The following is an 8282-nucleotide window of genomic DNA, read 5'->3' on the forward strand; positions in this document are numbered from 1 at the left end:
TTCTTCCAACTTAAGTATTTTCAACTTCCAAAGAGTTTATTGGGATGTGACCCCATCATAAGTAGAAAAGCATCTGTATTTCTCCATCTACATATAATTGCAAGGACACAAATAAACACAATCTTTTTGTTTTTTATTAGTAGTATATTATACCAAGTTTTCTGTATCTTGCTTTTCCTACTCAATAATAGCTCATTCAACTGAGATAGCCCTAAATTACTTTTATAATGGCTGCATGATATTTCACCATTTGGATGTACTAGAATATATCCAACCATTCCTCTCCTGGCGGCTATTTATTTGTCTAAATTTTTCCCCCAACACAAACAGTAATGCCGAACATAACCTCATAATATATATCCCTACATGTGGGTGCTTTTATTTCTTTAGGAGAACAAGGAGTAGAATTTCTGGATCAAACAGATACTACTTGTAATCTATTTTGCAGACTGCTTTCCAAAAAGGCTGTAACACATACTCGACCAGTAATATGAGTATTCTTTCTCCTGAACATCAATAGTTATTGAACTTTTAAGTTTTGCCAGCCTATGGAGTTTCTTTCCATTGTCTGTTCCAATAGTTTTTATTACTAGCATCTATACATTTTGTTAAATGCTTTTGCAGCATCTATTGATGTGATCATATGATTTTCTACCTTTAAATAGATCACGTAATAAATTGCACTGATAGATTTTGACTTTTGTATTCTTGGAATAAACCCCACCTGGTCACAGTTGGGTCCTCAAATACATTCATGGGTTCTATTCGCTAATATTTTATTTAGAAATTTTGCATCTGTACTCAAAATTAAATTGGTCTCTAGATTTTTTTTGTGCTGTTAAGTTGTGACATTAAATGTATGCTTATTTTATAAGTGAAACAGGAGCTATTCATCTTCTGGAACAGTTTAAATACTGATAAAATTATGTGTTCTTTAAAAGTTACATAAAACTCAGCTGTAATTTCATATGATTCCATTGTCATTTGCAATAGTAGATCTTTAACAATTTTTCCATCTCTTTTAGGGTTATTGTCCTATTCAAATGTTCCATTTCTTCCTAGGTTAAATTTAGACATTTATATTTGACAACCTGGGGACAGGTTCCTGATCTGTCACCAGGATGGAGTGCAGTGGCATGATCTTAGCTCACTGCAACCTCCACCCACCAGGGTCAAGCAATCTTCTCACCTCAGCCTCCCAAGTAGAGATTACAGGTGTGCGCCACCATGCTTAGCTAATTTTTGTATTTTTAGTAGAGACATGGTTTTGTCATGTCGTCCAGGCTGGTCTCAAACTCCTGTACTCAAAGCAATCCACCCACCTTGGCCTCCCAAAGTGCTGGGATTACAGTTATGAGCCACTATGCCTGACCTGGGTTTTGGTTTTTAACTCAGTCTGACAATTTTCCCATTAAAACATTTAATGAATTATAAAAATTTGTGAATTTTCCAAGTTCATTCACATTTAATGTAAAGGCTGTCATGTATTAACTCATTCTTTCCTTCTCACTTGATTTATTTGATTCAATTCTAAATATTTCCCTCCTGTCATCTTCCTTCACCTCAAGGTATGTGTTTCTGGTTAACTTTTGGTTCAGTTACTTTTTGTTTTGTATTATTATTTTTGTCAGAAAACACGTGATATTTCTGAATGCTTACATAGTAACAAATTTCCTCCTGACAGGGAAATGTATGGGATTTTCGGGCTGCTGTCTTTTTCTCTCTGAAACCAACCCAATAGTCCTATAGACTAATCTTTTTTATAAACATAGATTGCCCTTTCTTATCTTAAAGCTTAAAACTTTTTTGTTTTATCTGAGCTCCTTCCTCAGGAGAGGACTTTCATGCCTCTCAAAAAAAGTACCAAAGAATTGAAACTCACCAGATCACCACACCAGATGAGGGGCCCCTCATTGATCATGATTGCTTCCTTGCCCCTCTCTAGTTCCTGTTTTCTTACACATTGTTACATTTCTTCCCTGCTATATAAACCCCTGGTTTTAGTCTTCAGAGAGATGGATTTGAGAAGGATCTCCCATCTCCTCAGCCACAGCACCCAATTAAAGCCTTCTTCCTCGGCAATACTCATTGTCTCGTGATTGGCTTTCTGTGCGGTGAGCAAGTAGGGCCTAGACCAAACCTTGGTATTTTGGTAACATCTCCATGGCCTGCAGAAATTGCTATCTCTAGTTTTCTGTGTCACAGATGAGAAATCTGCTGCTAGTCTGATACTTCTTCATGGTAAGTAATCTGCTCTGTCTAGAAGCTTCTAAGATTTTGCCTCTTATTCTTAATATATGGTTCAAGAACTTTTCCAATAAATCCAGAGTGTCTTTTTTCATAAATTTTACCTGGAACTTAATAGGCCACTTGAATTTACAGACTCAAGTGCAGATTTTTAAGCTCAAAAAATTTGTTCCTTATATTTATTTAATTATTGCCTTTCCTCCATCTGTTCCTTTTTCTCTTTCTGGCTCTCTCCTGTTACTCACATGTTATATTTCCTGGATCTATTTTCTTTTGTGGTTTCCATTCCTTTATATTTTCGTTCTGTACTTTCATATTCTTCTACTTGACCAACTAGGCTGCCAATTCAAGCCCCAGGAATGATCATTATCACCTTCAGTTCATTTACTAAAATGTTTGATGGGGAAATCATGCATTTCATCTCTAGAAAGTCTTCTTGTGCTGCATCTGCATCTCCTTATGTGCTCTTTCTATTTTTTGTCAGGTTGTCATCTGTCTCTGGCTGCCGCTCCATCTCATTCAGCGTGAGTTGTCTTTTCTCATAGACTGTCTTCCCTTTGGCTGCAGTGCCAATATTTTTCTTTGTTATATCACTGGGGTTCAGGTCTGATTGTTGAAGGACTCGTGGAACTGAAGTTCTACGAGTAGGGGAAACACAATGATCTCTTCTCCTGCGATCTAGCAGTGTGACAGGTGGGCTGCCAGGACCCTTCCAAGGCCTCCTGCTCCAAAGGATGCCCCCAACTACTGATTTTTCTCCTTGGTCTCTTGTGGAACACACACACCATGGGGTGAGGGCAAGTTTCAGTTTTCCTCCCAGGATTCCCCATCCTCTGTAGGTCAAGCTCATCACAGTATCCAATGCATCCTGATCTTCTGGTGGGACTCATCCAACGGATGCCAGCCCTCGGTACCAGCCAAGCCTAGAAGGGAATCCGCCATCTGCTCCCCACTCCCCTACCCTCAGCTTTCACAAAGCTTGGGGTTTCACTTGCACTCAGGGGTCTGCTGGCTCCAGAAGTAGTTGGGATCAGGAAAGGCAGACATAGTAGAATTGAGAAAGCAAGATAGCAAGCCATTTTAGCTTATTATCTTTCAAGAATCCTTGCCAACTATAATTCCTGGAGTTTTTCCCAAATAGTTACCTAGATGGAAAAATGGAAATTTGTGATAAAAGTTTAATTTGGGGAGAACACTGGCAATACTAATCATGTTCAGTGACTATTACATAAAGATATATACCAAACTGATACTCATCCCTAAGTTAACTGTTTTTGAAATTCACTTTTTAGAATTCTCCTTTTTGCACATTATTTTGTTTTACTTCCTCTATAGTAAACTGTCTCATTCTAAGAATCCATAAACTGGACACTCAACGGCATGAGAATCATTTTCCTTTACCTTTGGCTATCTTTAAGTAATGCCTTTCAAGTTCTACCTTTTAATTCAAAGAGCTATATTGCTATATACTAGTTAGATAATAATTCTTTTTTTTACATTTTAAAAACATTTGTGTTTTTTTAACTGAAATTGTCTTGAGTCTTTGCTGTTTGGATCTTGAACTGTTTTTGGGTCTTCTTCCCCACTTTTTCATGATACTACCCTTCTATTTCAATTTTTAAAATTTATTAGTAGACCATCTCCCCTAAATACTCTTTGCCCTAGCCCCTATCATGTGTGGCAACTTGTCTGCAAATATGGCTGCAATAATTCTCCACAGACCTGTACAAACACTTTCTACAATGCGACCTTCTTTTCATCAGATCAACAGGTAATCTGTTTTTCCCCACCCCTTAAATCTTGGCCTTGTGATTTGCTTTGACCAACATTAAGAGTTTGAAGCAAATTTGTGACCTCAGGGTGTCTTGAAGCTTCTGCTTTGCTCTCCTGGAATTCTGAGACCACCATCGAAGAAGCCCAGGCTAGCCTCTCCAAAGATGAGAAACCAGAGAGAAAGGCCCAGACAAAAGCCAGCACCAAATCCAGTCATGTGACACCATTAGAGACCATCCAGCCTCAACTAACCACCAGGGACAACACCCATTTGAATGAGTGTCACCATGAAATAACAGCTGAAGAATGTGCCCCACTGAGCCCAGTAGAAAATGCTGAGCCACAGACTCATGAACCAATAAAATGGTGGCTGTTTCCAGCCACTAGTTTTGAGGTGTTTTTGTAACAATAGATAAGCAAAATAGCATGCTAAACTATTTACTTCCAAACTAATCCAAAGCCAATCTCTGCCCAAAGAAATTATTTCCCTCATTTATCAATGAGTGTCATGCCTACCTAGAAGACTCTTTTATGAACTTTGAAGCTGTCCAATCCATACATCTTGCAAGTTTTGTCAGTCAAAATACAGTTTCTATGTATTCTTCCATGCATAAACTTCAATAATTTGTATTATAATAACTTCTACTAATTCAAGTCTTTTTAAAAAGCTCAAAAATTTTAGAAACACTGCATAAGCTCTACTACAGTAAGTGGAAATTATAATTCCCACTTAATAGGTATATGAACATCCACTGACGTTAAGTACCTTTCCTAAGATTACATGAGAAGTCAGGACAAAAAAAGTCAAAATAAGTAGAGCTCAAAACAAAAAAACAAAAAACAAAACAGAGCTGTCACTGTGATCCTATTATTTGTCTATCCAGGGCTCTATGCTGTGTATTACTCCACTGTCCATATGAATTAATTGTATAGGTCTTAGGGTGAGTTGAGTTTCTTCAAAATATTTCATATACAGTTTCATGTAGCCTGAATTATTCTTATAGAATCCATCAACCATTTTAATTTGGCATCAACAGGAGATATATTTTTCCCCTTATGAAAAGACAACTTTCAAATTTCAACTCTCATTTCCAAAAATACTCCTCCCATCCTGGAAAATAAATGTTGTAAACATTGCTCTCTAGATGATGAGAAAATATATTTTAAATGGCTCTGTAACAAGAAAACTGATACAAGTTAAGGTATTGCCATTTTCATTAACTATGGTTTCTGTTTTTATAAATGGTGCTAAATACCTGCTTCTATGTTCAATTTATTTTTGTGCAAAATGGAGAATCACTCTTCAAACACTTTGACTTCTTGATCATCAGTTTTTATGACGTCTTAAATTCTTTGACTAATAACTCTATCTTCAAAAACATATGAGAGATTCTGGCACTTGTAGCATCATTTTTGTGACTATCAAGGCAGAACATTGGTTTTTACGCTCAGCTATTGATAAAGTACACACGCTTGCCATCTCTCTGACACCCAATTGCTCATTCACAAAACCTGATGTTCCTAACCTCATTATTTATGGAGCTTGAGTCTCAAATTAAGCTTAAACCACACATGTGGCATCTACCTCCAAGAAAGTCCAGTTTTTCCACCTAGAGATTCAGAAGCTGGATTCTAGTTAGAGCTTGAAAGACCCGCATTACTGTTAATAATTACTAACAATAATATGCTGGTCTCAGTCCCAATTTTCACAGTTATGCCTTAGGGAACATTAATAATAGTTGAACTTTGTAGAGATTATGGTCTCAGAATTAAGGGTTTTAGTACACCTTTCATTAAAAACAATCCTTCTCACTATAATAAAAGTCTCCAAAACTCAAAAACCTAAAAAGAATAGGCTCAACAAATGCCAAGCTCTCGTTCTGGAAGGACCGTCAGCTGACTCTAGAAGAATTTAACCCACAATACTCATAACCCCTAATGGTGGTTTGGCAGCATAAGGAGCAATTCCAGAAAGCCTCCCTTGACAATTAAAACTCTTACCTCCCCCCTCTCCAAGAACAAGCAATTTAATTTGATGGAGAGTCATAATCTATTTATTAGGATACAGCCAAGTTAATAACCTAGCAATCTAAGTTATTAATTTTGGAAGAAAGGCCACTATTTTTATATATGGAGTTGTGATTTATGCTGTGCTGTTTGCCAGCAGTTTTAAACGAATAAATGTTCAGGAATAAGAGAGAAAAAAACAGGTACTCCGCACCCTATATTTAGGTATCCACATCTGCTTTCTTCTTCAAGACTCTGGAAGTGCAGCCAGGAGCATGACCATCCCTTGCGGGCAGTCTACAATGGAAGCACATAGCATCTAGAGTCAGGACACTGAGATTTGGGACCTGGCTCTGACACTGCGATCTTAGACTAAAAGATAACACCTGCCTCACAAAGTGGTTGTGAGGATTCAATGAAATCATTTAGGTGTAAATAGTTTACATACATAAGCACTATATGGATGCGACTAGAAATTTAGAAATAATGGATCCAATGATATGGTACTTCAGCATTCTAAATTGGTAGTGGATAGAATATGCATTGAACACAGTATCAGAAGGTACACAGGTTTTCTGTCTATAGACAGAGCAGGTAATAAGTAAAGCAAGCAAAGCACAATTTATCAATGTTGTAATAATTTCCACTACCTGATGAATGGAGAGGGAAATGTCATTATTTCTCTTTTGTTTATACTATCTATATGGAACACTAACAAATAACACATAAAGCTCGTAAGTTTAGATTTTTTGCTTGGTACCTTACTCTTTATTTGGAAGAGGCAAAGCTATAAGATCATGGTTAATAAGAATATGGCCGGAAAATTACGTTATTAAGAATGACTGAATCCTGTTCCATTAGACTAATTTCTTTCCTATTAATTTCTTCCTTCATAATTTCCTTTGGCCAAAGTTTAATAAAACTCTCTAACCTTATCAAGAAAAACTAAAATGTCTAAAGAAATTAGCATAGATTACATGTACCATTTCTACAATTTCAAACTTAAGTAGATTATTTTGATGCCTATTTCACTAAATGGAACTAATAGTGTATATAACATGCATGCGTGCGCGCGCACACACACTCTCTCTCTCTCTCTCCCTCCGTCAAAAAAAGTGCATAATACTCCCAAAGCCATGGCTGAAAATCACCAACTGTCCTTCATCAATACATTTGTGATCGACAGAAAAGTCATCTTCAACTGCTATAGAACTCACTTAAAAGAGTAACAGCTGGGTTTGGTTTTTGATTTGTTTGTTTGTTTTTTGTAGAGATGGGGTCTTGGTATATTGCCCAGACTGGTCTCAAATTCCTGGCCTCAAGCAATCCTCCTGCCTTGGCCTCCCAATGTGCTGGGACTACAGGCATGAGCCACTGTACCTGGCCAAGATAGATTTTAATTCTTGATGGACTCATGATGTAGCCCTCTTTTGATACATTACCACTTTCATTTAATAATTCAGCAAGCATTTACTTAATATCTTTTAAGTGTCATACCATGTGCAAGATGCTGGGGATTCAAAGACAATCAAGACAAGGTTCCTGAAAGCAGAAGCTGATTGTAAAGGCAAATGGATCCTTTCCTGCCTTTACCTTGTCTCATTTGTTCTTCACCTTCTTCCCAGTGACTATACCCTTACTCTTGAAACTATCTATTCTCACAGTTTCATGACATCACAGTCTTCCAGTTTTCCTCCCAGTTCACTGATCACTGATCACTATTCTCAATCTTTTCTTCTAGCTCCTCTTCTATCAAATCTCTAGATGTTAGAACTCCGTAGCCCTTGCTTGCAGTCTTTCCCTTGGATTGTTCCATCTCCTCTAGTAGCTTTGAATACCATGACATGATGACTGCCCCCCAATTTGTGTCTGCAGCCTATCCCTTCCCTCTGAGTTCCAGAGTGCTTACAGCACCTCCACTTGTATTAACACAAACATTTCAAATTTAACAGGTCTAAGACAAATTTCAATCCTCACCTCTCACTACCACCCAATTGTTTCCTGCAGTTTTCCCCATTTTAATAAATGGCACCACCATTCTCTTAGTTTTTCAAAAACTAGGAGTCACCTTTGATTCTACATTATACCTTACTCCTCATGTCCAATCCACTGGCAAGTCAGTCAATTCAACCGAAGTATGTTTCCAATCTTCCAATATCATTCCATCTTCATCATGAACATCCTAATCCAGGCTTTGACCCTGTTCATTGCAGAACCTTCTAATTTATCTTCATGCTTCTAATCTTGCCCTGTTA

At 37.4% G+C, this 8282-nt stretch overlaps 1 protein-coding gene across 16 annotated transcripts in view; it reads right to left on the reverse strand.

Annotated features, from left to right (window-relative positions):
• Positions 1-8282, reverse strand: part of LOC105482456 (ring finger protein 182) — a 53502-nt gene that overhangs the window by 11187 nt on the left and 34033 nt on the right. For 7 of the 16 annotated variants that reach the window (XM_011742571.3, XM_071097590.1, XM_011742570.3 and 4 more), the window contains 2 exons: positions 8115-8276; positions 6242-6324 (listed from right to left, as the gene is read on the reverse strand). The exons of 8 other annotated variants lie outside the window; for them this stretch is intronic. The gene's annotated coding sequence lies outside the window, so the exon portion shown is untranslated. Of the gene's footprint in view, positions 1-2395; positions 3393-6241; positions 6325-8114; positions 8277-8282 lie in introns of those variants that run through there. One more of the 16 variants, XR_003018203.2, reaches the window with a different exon arrangement.

Source organism: Macaca nemestrina, chromosome 5 (genome assembly GCF_043159975.1).
Source record: "Macaca nemestrina isolate mMacNem1 chromosome 5, mMacNem.hap1, whole genome shotgun sequence".
Lineage (NCBI taxonomy): Eukaryota > Metazoa > Chordata > Mammalia > Primates > Cercopithecidae > Macaca > Macaca nemestrina.